Source organism: Nuphar pumila, chromosome 12 (genome assembly GCF_984573655.1).
Source record: "Nuphar pumila chromosome 12, dmNupPumi1.hap1.1, whole genome shotgun sequence".
NCBI lineage: Eukaryota > Viridiplantae > Streptophyta > Magnoliopsida > Nymphaeales > Nymphaeaceae > Nuphar > Nuphar pumila.
In genome coordinates, this window is record NC_143260.1 from 61,680,674 (window position 1) to 61,694,686 (window position 14,013).

General features: G+C 36.5%; 1 protein-coding gene across 1 annotated transcript in view; it reads left to right on the plus strand.

The window, feature by feature from the left end:
• Window positions 1-11,088: 11,088 nt before the first annotated feature.
• The window catches only part of LOC149820974 (DEAD-box ATP-dependent RNA helicase 40-like), a 40,362-nt gene continuing 37,437 nt past the window's right edge, over window positions 11,089-14,013 (plus strand). Inside the window, exon 1 of the mRNA XM_089982205.1 lies at window positions 11,089-11,224. The gene's annotated coding sequence lies outside the window, so the exon portion shown is untranslated. The remainder of the gene's footprint in view (window positions 11,225-14,013) is intronic.

Genomic DNA, 14,013 nt, shown 5'->3' on the forward strand with positions numbered 1-14,013 from the left:
GTTTTAGTGTGATTTTAGTATTGTTTTGCTAGTCGTCTTCCCCAAGGAGAGGCGACAGCCATTAGAGCTCCATTAGAGCTCTAGGCTGTCTTTGGTAGGAGTTAATTGCAATTAGGTAGGTTTATTAGGGTGTCTACATTCATTGTATTAGGTTTTAGTGTTTTAGACGTTTTTTTGGAGTCCATTTAGGTAAGTCTTGAAGTAGGTGTAGCATTTATTTATTTTAGAAAGTTGTGTTTTCATTGAATTACTAACCTTTCATTACCCTAGGTAGTCTTTAAATTACTTAATCTAGAATAACCTTAATTAGGTATTGACGTTTTTTTTAGAAGAAGGGTAAGTAGGTAATCTTCATTAAAAAACGATTTTGGAAATTGGAAAAGCTATTCAAATTCGTGGACTTCCATTGGAGAAGAGTAACTCCTCTTTCAATTTTTGGAGTTGGAATTTCAATTCCCAAAATAGTTTTAGGGAAAGATTTTCAAAATCTCATTTATTGCTTTTAATGCATAACGAAAAACGTGTGAGGGTCTTTGTGCTGGACGGTTTCACTCTCTCCACTTACCCAAATCAGTTTTAAATGTCATTAAAGAAAATCATAACCTTTGGGTTGGACGATTTTGGATAATCCAAACTTTCCAAAATTTGTTAATTGGCATTTATCACCTTCTTTTCCAACCTTCTATATTAAATTCGATTAGATTGGAATTAATTTTAGGTTATTAAAGTAGTCAATCTAACCTAGCCAATCTAGGTGAATCGGGTATCTAGTCCTAGTCAAATGAGTCAACTTAGTTGACCCAGTTAGCTAAGTCAAGACCTAGCCTAAGTCAAGACCTAACCCAAGTCGAGTCAACCTAATCGAACCTACCCTAGTCAACCTAGTTGACTTAGTTAGGTGAGTCGGGTACCTAACCCTAGTCAAGTCCTAGTCCAAGCCAGGTCGAGTCAACCGAGTCAACTTAGTCGAACCTAGTCTAAGTCAACCCTTAAACTGCACCCCTTTGGTCTTTAGTTGTTCATTGGACTTTAGTTGTGATTAGTATTAGATATATGGTAAGTTAGCTTAGTTAATCATTTGCTTGATCTAACTAAATTTTAGAAACAAGTGTTTACTTACATCATGTTTGATTATTGCGTGTCGATTTCTATAGGTTATTTAGTTCTTTCTATCTACCTAATGTGCACCGTGATCAAACCATGACACAGGTAAAATAAAATAAAGAAAGAAAGCAGTAAACACACACGACACACTTGCACCCAAACAAATATTTTGCAAAAGGCAAACTATGAGCACAATATCAATCATGCACAGTCACCTCCTAGGGGTAGCCTAATAGGTGGGTCGTGCAGGAATAGTAGACTGGTCTCTAGGGTTCACAAGCACATGGTTCTATAATCCTAATTACTGAAATAAACTAGCAATCCTAAGTAAAATGAGAACACACAATGGGCAATAAAGTGAATACTCGTATCTTTCACCGTTCTCCGGCAACGATGCCAAAAATTTGGTGTAAGTTTTATGAAATAGATTTTTAAATAATATTTTTGATAAAAACAACTGTGAAAGCCAAACACCAAATACAAAAAATTGGCTCGCACGAGTGGTGGAGCCCGAGTCGATCTCAAGGAACAGGAGAAACACTTTGTATTCCACATAAAACTAAGCTACTCTTTATTGCCTTTAAAAATAAAAGAATTAATTAATTAAATAAGAGTGTGACTTTGTGCGGAGGGCTTAAACAAATAAAAATAAGTTAAGTGGCATTATTACAAACTCAGAATAGATAAATGAATAATTCTCAAGCTAAAAATAAATAAAAGGTCTTCAATGCTTGAGCTTCTAGTCCCTCTTGATGATTTTGATAAATATTCTTATTGCTTATTTGATTCATAAAGGGGCCCTTGAAGGCTCTCTAAAGGAGATTGAAGGGCCTTTTCAAGACCTCTGAGGGCTCTTCAAGGGCTCAAAAGAGGACTCACTGCACGTCTAAATGCTTTCCTGTAAAAACACAAATACGTAACAAAACAAAAACTGGACAGAAACTAAGAGTTAGTGAAATAAAAATCAGAAAAAAAGAATCTAGATAAGAACTAAACAAACTAACTAACACTAGAAGATGAAATAGTAAAACTAACTAACAAAATAAATAACAAACTCAAGCTATGCAGTACTAACTACTTAAAACAAATTAAATCAAACTACTTCTTGAAACAATCAACTAATAACTTAACAGACTACTTAACTATTTAACCAAAACACATGAACTCTAAAACTAATATAGCTCACTAATTGAATCTAATTACTTATACTACTTAACGGTAATGTAAAACACTTAAGAGCAAGAGACAGATTCACTAAGAATGTATTAAACTACAAAATATAATCAAACTATTATTTTATTAGACTACTCAAATAAGAAGAAAAGAAGGAAAACCACATTGTTGCTAAAACGCTAAAGTCAGCTAACTATGGTCGAATTTGAAAAAATAAAACAACTAATGAACTGAGCTAATAAAATAAAATTACTAATGAGATAAAATGACTAATTTGCTAAAACCCGAGAAATCAAACCTAAAACAACTAATGAAATCAAACGACCTATTCTAAAAACATGACTAACCAACTATGATATGCAGCGACACATGCAACAACAATGAAGTCAATCAGGCCTACTTAATTATTATTCTAAAAGAACCTCAATGAATCAGATTGAATGTATCAAATACTGCTAGAGTTGGACTGGTATTATCGTCAATCACGTTGAACCGTGATTGGCGATACTTCTTTAAGAAAACCTAAATAGCGTGAAACGTTGTACCTGCGTTCACGTTGGTTTCCAGATTCAAAGAAAATAAATATGAGCAGTTACGAACTTCTAGCCTTGGCTCAAGTCGATGGTTCAGACTGACTGAGCATTGGACCTGGTACACTGAGTGACCAAGATTCAGCTACTCCAAGGAAGATCACTTGATTCAAACCTGCTGGATCTGGCCCAACCTAGTAACAATCTTCATAGGTCGGCTCCAATGATTTCACGTTGGTGCAACCAGTCGTGAGGTCAGACATGTGAACTCAAGCATAGATTGGTTACTACCAGGTCTCACTTGGCTGGATTAGAACCAAATCAAACTCTACCAATCTAGTGAACTGAGTTTCAATCAGATTTGCAAAACTAGTCTAAAACAACAACAACAAAACAAAACTGACTATAAAAAAATGACACAGGATTTAACTACCCAACTATATGCTATATAGACAAAAATCAATCTTATGCTACCTATGCAATTCTGAACATTATTTTTATTTTTGCTTTTGATAAAACAAAAATTAACCTAAACTAGATGCACTCACTATGCCATGATCAGATTATGCTATATGCAATGATGATAAAAAAATTCAAATATGATGCATTAATATAAAAATGCTATGGAGATGGAGGAGAAGAAGCAAACCATGTAATTTACCTTTGATGGAGGGGTTCAGAAGAAGAACGTGGTTTTTCTTCTGAGCGGCACGTACCTCTGACAATGGGGATAAGGAGAAGTCGACGATAGCAGGGATTAGAAGTAAGACAAAACAAGAGGGAAAGAAGAAATGGGGGAGGAACCGGCCAAGAGTGAAACAAGCGAAGAAGAAAAAAGGGGGAGAGAGATAGTGGTTTGTGTTTTCCAAGAGAGAAGACACCCCTCTTAGCTGGAAAAATAGTTTTTATAACGACAAATCTAGGTCACACAATTTTTCATAAGCGGTTTGATTAATTTTCAAAATTTCCAAAAAACCACCTCTAGAAAAATATGTTTTCAAGGAGTGGACACTTCTGAACTAATTAAAATAATTATTCCAACTCTTAATCTAATTAAACTATAAATTAAAAAGTCTTAAACTAATCTAAACACTGGAAAATGCTTAAAAACACAGGGAAGAGCTTGAATATGCAGTTTTTCCTTTATTTTCAATTTAAAACAATTTCTCAAAAATGTTGATAAGAATGGATTTTTAATACGCTTTTTTGATTGATCATGCATAAAAATGTATGAATAAAATGCAAAATATTATGCATGATCAACATTGAGAAATGCTTTATCGTAAAGCACATACATAGTAGAGAGCAACTGTCAAATAAAGAACAACCAGAGTCGAGAAACAATGATCACACCACAGAAGGACCAGTTTAAGCTTGTGAAATGAAAGAAAACTGGTTTCTGAGAAAAAGTATGAAGCAAGGGTCATCTAACAATGCAATAATTCGTGCTTCATGAATCCTCACCTACAACAATTGTTTCTGCCTAATGCCTCTAGTACCCTAAATCTGTTATTAAGGAGGAGAAATAGTGCAAGGAAGAAAATTTTCACGTAAGAACAAAAAAAACTCTCAAAAAATTTATCAGATAAACATGATTCATCTAGGCTCACAAGACGTCAATCAGACTAAGATTCCTCTCCCAACGTCCCAAAATAAAAAGTTCATAAAAAAAAGATGACCTACCCCATACAACCTGTTTGGTCCCGACCCAAGGAGCAAATTAACAAGTCAATTGCTTGGTCATAGAAGGAAAAAATCACATCATCAAGCTTAGTCATGAGCTCATCATCCAGTTTAGTTCAAGTGTCAGTTAGAGACCTCTCTAAAAGGCCCAAGGTCTTCAAACCCGAAAGAAGGATTTATAATTATCACCTCAAGAGTCATCCTATGTACCAACATAAGCAAAAATATATAAATGGATGGAGAAACGCCTTGTGCATGGGGTACCAATCATTTAAGAGACTAAAAAAGTGAACAGGGCAGAAAAGAGTCTCTTTCAGTAGTGCAAAAAGTAGGAACCTAAGGTCTGGGCTACAAAGGACTTAAACAGAAAAGGGCCAACTGTCATTAGGTAAGTGAAGAGTTTAGTTGTATCTGAGAATACAGTTCCTTTGTGTCAACTCAGCCTCAACTCACAAAGGTCAAACAACAACTTAAGCTCCTATTTCATCCCTCTTAAAAAAGATCTGTGTGCTTAGAGAAGTTAATCACAAGTTAGGGCATATTCACAATGGTATGGAGGAGAAAGGACATCTTACACAATTCACTATCCCTCGACCCAAGTAAGTCTTTAAAACCTGGATTCTGTAAAACAGTCATTTGAAGAACAAAACAAAACTAAAATACCAAAAATCTTAAAAAAATAGAAAAGTTTTGAAAATCCCCAAAAAATAAAATATTTAAAAAAAAAAGTGAAAAATAAAAAAAAACTCAAAAATATTTTTCTTTATAGGGTCCAAACTATTCTCTTCATTGCAGGATCATACTAGTCATATTGGCAAGACGAAAAAAGCTTTTGTCAGACCTTTCTTTTGTTTTCTCTGACCATTCACAATGATGCATTTCTGTCTAAATCATGTGGGGGCATATCAAAGGAGATTAAACATATCTAAAACCCAAAAAGTCCAAATCTCTTAGAAAGAAGAAACTTCTAACAGTCAACCATACAAACAATCATTCTCAAACTGGCTCAACCTCGTTCGACGTGACCCAAATGGTCTTAAAAATTTGATTTACCTTTAGACATTGGTCTGACCTCATTCAGACCCACAATGGTCTCCACATTCGAGTTGTCTCAAACACTAGCTTGACCTCGTCCGACGAGACTACAAAATGATATCCACACTCTAGTCATCTTTAAACTGATTTGATCCCATTTAGCAAGACCCATAATGGTCTGGATAGTCTAGTTCACCTTTACTCCAATAATTATAGGAGGATAAAACTTTATCATGATGCAAGACATATCATTAAAAGATCACTAAATGTCAAAGATCATGTTTCAAATAGATCTAACTCTCTTCAAAATGGCCCTTTCCTCAAGTATATCCATGTACCCGAGAGTTTACCATATAAGGCGTCCAATCCTTAGGGTAATATAGGGCAACGATACTGTGAGACTAAAGTACTTTAATCCAATAATTTTAGCCTATAAGCATATAAGGATAACTTATAGGGGCATGAGATCATTATGAATGCATGTGTGTCAAGCCTGTAGAACCCACCTAGGTAACCAACACTCTAAAAAAAGGGCCAGGTGTTGAATACCCTCAATACTAATTTGCTTCATAAGTTGCCCCACAAAGGAGTCTTTTTCTTTTATCTTTATAGTAAAAAAATATCAAAAAAATAAAATAATCAAAGTACAAAAAAAATAGTGCATTTTATGCTAACACTTATTTTGAGTCCATGGCGAGGTGGCAAGCTTCGGTTATGAGATTGTCTTAAGGGTAGACATTGGAATAAAAAAATGAAAAATAGAAAAAAACCAATACTTACCTCTAGACCTATGACAAGGTGCCACACTCTGGTCATATAGCTTTTGGAGACAGGTTTGATAGTTAGGAGCATTTCACTTTGGCTGGGAAGCCATAAGACTCATGGTTGCTTTGTCAAGGCAGGTTGCTTTTCTTTGCAGAAGTTGTTGAAGGACAAGGAATGGTGTGGATGGCCTTATATCCTTGAAGTTCTCAATCTCACTTTCGACTCATCATTGAAACATGTCGTTTGGGTAAATCTTAATAAGATAAGAAACAACTTAGAAGGAAGGGGAAAACCAGCTGAGGTTCCTCAAGAGATTTTGTCCATATTGTACAGAATGAAAAATATTCAAGTGTACAGAGTTTTTTGTCATTCCAATTTTTTGGCTAGATAGATGGCTACCCAAATTGGCTAGAGCAGGGTTAACCAAATCCAAGAAGGATCACCCTCTGGTTTGGAACCCACAAGATGTGAGTCTCCTAGAAGGATCGCCCTCTGGATTGGAACTCACAAGATGAGAATCTGTAGTTGTAATTGCTCTTTAATCTTATCAATATAATAGGGGTCTGCCTAACCCAAGCTTGACTTTCGAGAGAAAAATCACAATTAAAAAGAATCATATTTTCACCTTGGAAAAACACAAAACACAAGATTGATCTCTAACAATCAGGCCATGCCAAACACATTCATGGGGTTAATAAATTGATTCCGTATAGCTTATACCAATGATATTTCATATAGATTTGTTGGATGCAATTATGATGAAATATTGACTTTGGTTGACTGTACCATACTCTAGGAAATACTTGGAGGTGCATGCTCTTTATCCATTTTTATGCCGCATACACATTTTCTCAATACATGTGAACTTTTTCTTTTCAATAATGAGATTTGGTTCCTTTATAAGGAACTAAACTTTGTTTTAGTAGTTAAAATCATTATTTTTGTCCCATCTTGAAAGGCTTTTGAAGCTCTTAAAAGGGATAATATTGGCTGCCCTTGATTGTATCATACTCTCTAGTAAAAACAACTCGTTTCTTCAAAATTTCTTGATTTTTTTTATGGATCAAACCTTATGGTTGTGATATATAAGGCTTGTTTAGTTGAAAACAAGTTTTATAACGTCCAATCATGTTATATAATTAGTTTTTAAAGGGGCTTCGAATTTCAATAGTCTACAATGCTTCAAAATTTTGTGATCGATAAAATCATGTTTTGTCGTCAAAACTACACAATCCAAAGTGCATTTCCTGGTAAATGGATTATGTTGAACCCATTTATGAGGTCAAATTGATCAAGTAAGGCTTGTGTCTATGAGTTTCAGCTAGAGGGTACGTTGCTCTAAACTGTAGCAAATATTTCCCCCTTTTAAAAAATTGTTTTATTTAACACAAGTGAATGAACAATATTATGTTTTTGACCGCTGATGCAACAAAGCAATACATGGTGAAAAAAGGAAAAGGTGGCTTTTACTGGAGAATACGGTACCATCAAAACAACAACAACAACAACTACGCCTTCATCCCAAAACAATTGGGGTCGGCGATATGAACCAACAAAGAAAATCATTATGGGTCTTCCACATGAATCCTTCTCCTCCATTCATTTCTATCCAATGACATGTCCTCGGTGAGGTTCAAAGCATTCATATCCTTTCTTATCACCTCCATCCATGTCTTCCTAGGCCTACCCCGACCTCTTTTAACTAATATATTTTCCCATTTCTCCATCCTTCTAACTGGAGCATCATTAGGCCTTCGTCGAATATGTCCAAACCACTGTAAACGATTCTCTCTCATCTTATTTTCAATGGGTGCAACGCCTACCTTCTTACGTATCTCCTCGTTCCGAATCTTATCTTTTATTGTATTTCCACACATCCATCTCAGCATACGCATCTCAGCTACACTCATTTTTTGAATATGATGTCTCTTGGCAGCCCAACATTCCGTACTATATAGTAAAGTGGGCCTAATAGTCGTCCTATAAAATTTTCCTTCAACCGCAATGGCATTCTACGATCGCACAACACTCCAGTTGCACTCTTCCATTTCATCCACCCAACCTTTATCCTATGATTTACATCTCCATCAATTTCTCCATACTTTTGAATGATAGATCCCAAATATTTGAAAGAATCATCCATCGGTATTTCGTGCTCACCAAGCTTCACTACACTCCCATCACTACTTCGTTGCTTACTAAATCGACATTCCATGTATTCTGTCTTACTCTTACTCAACTTAAAACCTCTTGCTTCCAATGTCTGTCTCCATAATTCTAACTTAGCATTAACCCCAGCTCTAGACTCATCAATCAAAACAATATCATCAGCAAACAACATACACCATGGCACATTTTCTTGAATTGATCTCGTAAGTTCATCCATCACTATAGTAAATAGGAAAGGGTTTAAAGAAAATCCTTGATGTAACCCAACCGTTATAGGAAAATTTGTTGTCACCCCTCCACAAGTGCGGACATTGGTTACTACTCCTTCATACATATCTTTAATTATACTAATGTACTTGAGAGAAACACCTTTCTTCATCATTGTCCACCAGAGAACGTCCCTAGGTACTCTATCGTAAGCCTTCTCCAAATCAATAAAAACCATATGCAAATCTTTGTTCCTCTCTCTATTTCTCTCAATAAGTTGTCTAAGAAGATGTATAGCTTCCATAGTAGATCTTCCAGGCATAAAACCAAATTGATTCTCCGATATCATGACAACCTTCCTTAACCTATTCAATCACCCTCTCCCAAAGTTTCATAGTATGACTCATGAGTTTTATACCACGATAGTTTGTGCAATCTTGTATATCACCCTTATTTTTATATAGAGGCACCAAAGTACTCTTCCTCCACTCATCAAGCATCTTATTTGTCCGCCAAATCTTGTTAAAAAATTTTGTCAACCATTCTAAACCTTTCTCTCCCAAGCATTTCCAAGCCTCGATAGGTATACCATCTGGGCCAACTGCCCTTCTTGATTTCATTTTCTTCAAAGCCTCTGCAATTTCTTTCTTTTGAATCTTGCGCATGAAGTCACGATTCATCTCATGAAAAGGAATGAAAAAGTCTCCATGATCCTGAGCATGACTTTCATTAAATAGCTTATCAAAATAATCTTTCCATCTCTCCTTAATCTCCTCATCTTTGACTAAAACCCTTTGCGTTTCATCTTTGATACATCTAACCATACCCAGATCCCTCGATTTACTATCTCTCATTTTTACAATCCTATAAATATCCTTCTCACCCTCTTTGGTGTCCAACTTGTCATAAACCTCCTTATATACCTTATCCCTCGCGTTCCGAACTACTTTTTTAGCTTCCTTCTTTGCTATCATATACTTCTCCAAATTCTCATTATCACGACTTTTACTTAGATTTCTATAACACTCTCTTTTAACCTTAATAGCTAATTTGACATCCTCGTTCCACCACGATGTATCCTTACCTAGCGGTGCACCGCCTTTTGACTCACCAATACCTCCTTAGCCACCTTTCTCATGCCACCCGCTATCTTATTCCACATAGATTCTGAATCCTCCTCGAGACACCAATCAACTTCCTTAACTACCCGCTCTACAAACATTCCTTGTTTAGCTCCTTTCAGTGCCCACCACTTAATTCTAGGATCTATCCTATGTCTATCCCTTTTGCGGCATTGTCTAATTCTAAGATCTAAAATTAAGACTCTATGTTGTGTAGCTACACTTTCTCCCGGTATAACCTTACAATCGATGCAACAACTCCTATCTCTCTTTCTAAGAAGGAAAAAATATATCTGACTCGTATTAACCCCACTTTTAAATGTTACTAGGTGAGACTCCCTCTTCCTAAACCAAGTGTTTGCTAAGATCATATCATAGGACAAACCAAAATCTAAAATCCTTTCTCCACTATTGTTTCTTTCTCCTATACCATAGCCTCCATGGATACTCTCAAATCCATCCCTACTAATGCCTACATGCCCATTAAGGTCACCGTCGATGAAAAGCCTTTCTCCATAAGATATCCCTTGTACTACTCCATCTAAATCTTCCCAAAATTGACACTTAGTGGAATCATCTAAACTTACTTGAGGTGCATAAACACTAATAATATTAATAATATCCGTACCTAATACTAATTTAATAAGTAAAATCCTATCACCCTTCCTACGGACCTCAACTACATTATCTATAAACTCACGACTCATAACAATCCCTACTCCATTCCTATTCCTATTTATTCCTGTATACCAAATCTTATATCCCCAAGGTTCTATCACTTTTGCTTTCTCACCTACCCATTTGGTCTCTTGTAGACATAAAATATCAATCTTTCTCCTACACATAACATCTACTAACTCTACCAACTTACCAGTTAAAGATCCTATGTTCCAAGTGGCTAACCTAATTTTATGGTCTTGGACTAACTTTTTTACCCCCACCCGTCCAACAAAGTGAGGGAACCCTTGCCTATTTGACATTACACCCGGGCGCCGGTGTGACGCGTCGCTTTCGGGCGACGACCTAACAACCCTTGCCCATTTATCACTACTTCCGGGCCTATAGAGTACAGAGCGTTGCTCAGTAAGAAATGCCCCAACGAAATTCTCATATTGGTTCATATCATATTGGTTCATATTCATAGGGTATGATTAAGTTTTTATGCTGGCTGTCAGAGGCCTACCGCAACCTATCCGAGCTTTGGACCGGGAGTGTATAACTAAACAGAATACGGTACCATCGCGTATGAAATATATTCTTTGTAATATTAATATATTATTGCGTTTGGAAGCAAAGGGCGCCGGGAAAAATAAAAGGAAAACATCGCTAGCCCTTCCCCTTTTTATTCCCTCATTTGTCCCGCCTTCTTCCCCTCTCTCTCTCTCGGTGGAGAAGGGAGAAAGGGGTGCGCCCATCTGATACTTTCGGGCGTAACAGGTACTCTCTCTCTCTAACCCAAACTGCTTTAGTCGTCTCGCTTGGTTTAGGGTTCTATTTTTTATCCGAGGAATCAGAAGGGGTTGAAATAAACGGCGCCCTTTGTTTTTTCTGTCGTTTTTTTTTCATCTTCTTCGTCTTTATTCTTCTTTTCTATTGGGTATTGTTGGTTTCACTGGTTCCGCGATGACAATCATCTGTTGCCCTCCCACTGTTCCCTTCGTACTGGAGACCCAAATCCTTTGATTGCTTTGTTCGGTTGAAATCACTGTTTGGATTCCTGTTGCCGTCGAGTGTAATTTTGGTGTCTGCAGCATCTCTTTTCTGTCCATCTTTGTTGCATGCAGTTTTCGGATATGATGCTCTTTCATGTTCATCTCGAAGCCATTTCATCGAGTTTTATCTTTTCGCATAGTTGATCTTTGTTGTAGACTTTGAACAGAGGTTGGTGCCTCGGATTCCAAGGGTGATGATATTTCATGGACACGTGAAGTTAATGATTAGCCGCACATAATAGTTGAGCTTCCACAGTTGCACGGGATTCAAATAGCAGATTATGGCTGTGTACCATAGTGGTTTATTTTCATATCCAATGCACATACATATATTTTTATTTGGATGGAAACTTGAGTTGGATTCATTTTTGTTCAGGAATTGAGCCAAGATTCTGCGGCTCCATCATTTGTAGAGCCAGCGGTAGGAACAACTTTTGGGGGGATTTGGTACTCTTGGCTGGTCGTATGTGGCCCGTTTACTGTAAAAATTGTACGACTCAAGAGTGTTGAATGCTGTAAACTAGTCTACTGCTTCGTGACTAGGATATGTTGGAACAAGTTATTTTTTATGTTTATATCAATATACAATGCCTACAGCCAAACTTCTGATTTGGTTGAATTAGTGAAATCATGATTTGTAGGTTGATTCTGCTTATACATTTATTGAAAATTGTCCCAACAGGAGGACTAGCTTTGGGATTTTCCCAACTTTCGTACTTTCTTTTCAAAGTCTCATCTGATTGGGGCCATTGATTAGCTGGAAGTTTTAGTTTGCCCAAAGTTATTTTTCCAGAAGATCAGTCTGATTGATGGCTGATTTTGGCCAGCATATGATCCTAACATAGTCTAAAATTTATTTGATACGATATAGTTCATGTTTTGATGGGGTTTTAGTCCAATCCAGCAAAGTGTTGGGGCAATACCAGATCTTACTGAGATGTCTTAATATGGAGAAACATTCTTATACGATCATCCTTTATCAAAATTGGATGGAAGAGCACAGCCTGATCCAAAATGTCTTTTCCTAATCAGATCTAGCAGCGGCTCAATAAATTTGAGTTAATATGAGTGCAACAAAACCTATGCCATGCAACACACTTAATCTAGGTGGGCGGGCAGGTTGTTCTGTGTGTGTGGGGTGGGGGGGGGGGTGGGGGGAGGGGTATGGTTTGTTGGGATGTGAAATTACGAAAGGCACTGTCTTTAAGTAGAAGTGAGGAAACATACTATGACAAGGTGGGGATTTGGTTATGGTTAAGTGTCTAGAATAAGAAAGGTAACAATGGTGTTTCTTTTTCTATTTTTTGCATTTAGGTGAAAATAGAACCTTAAATGAATGTGAGATGAAAAAAGATCACCGATTCTTAAAAAAGACTATAAATAATAGGGAAAATGCGACAGTGCTTACTATAAAAGATTTTTTTGTGGATGGGTGTGGGTGTGGAACGCATGGCACAACTATCCACATTAAGGCTTTGTTTGGGAGCACTGCACTGGAGCTGCGTTGTGAAATCCGCACCACCTCCAACCGTTTGGAACCAAGGGAAACAATAGATCATGGAAATAGGGAGGGATTCGACAACCCCAAATCCCTCCCCATCTCCGGGTTTCGACCCCCACTTCCAACAAGTGGGTTTTGCAGAACCCAGCTTCCGATGCACCTCTCAACATCATCCGGCGGTCTTCGGTGACCCACCTTAACTTCTTCACCACCCTCCATTGCTATCCAACCTGTGTCTAATCTTAACCCTAATTACCACCAAAATAACCACCAAAATAACCACCTTCCACTACTCTCCATTGCCAATATTAACACTGCCGCCCAAGACTGCACCTATTAGTTTTTTTTTTCATTTGGATTTATTTGTGTAGTTTCTAAAATGGGTAGAAGGATTGATTGTGTTTTTTTCTCATCTTTTTGTGTGTAGAAGAATGGTTTTATTTAGTTACTGAAAATTCCCATTTTGTTTTCTTTGGATTTCACTGTAGGGTTTCTGTGATGGAGAATGATTGATCGTGCCTTTTTTTTTTATCTTTTTGGATATAGAAAAATTGTTTTATTTACTTGTTGAAAATCCTTTTATTGGAGACATCATTTTCTTTTTTTCTTTAATTTTAAAAAAATATGTAACTAATAAAATTAAGGTCTAATATCGGAAGTTCTGCTAATGCAGCTAATGAAACTAGCAAAATTTTGATCTTTTCACTTTCTTCATACAATTTGCAAAATTTTTAATTTTATTTACATGCTATCCGCCACCCTTCTTAGGGACGCTTGGATGAAATTGGAAATTTTGGTCGTGTTTTTTATCAGTAGAAAGAAAATGAACTTTACTTTGTAATATTTTGTGCTTTGAATAATATGAACCCTCATAAATGGTTGAATAATCAAGAGTAGACAAAAATCACCAAAGACATGGTAAAATCCAACTTGTTTATAACTCTTTAAAACTCAATATTATGCTTAAACTTTGACTGTTTTTTACTCCAAAAGCCATACTTGTTTGGGAGTCA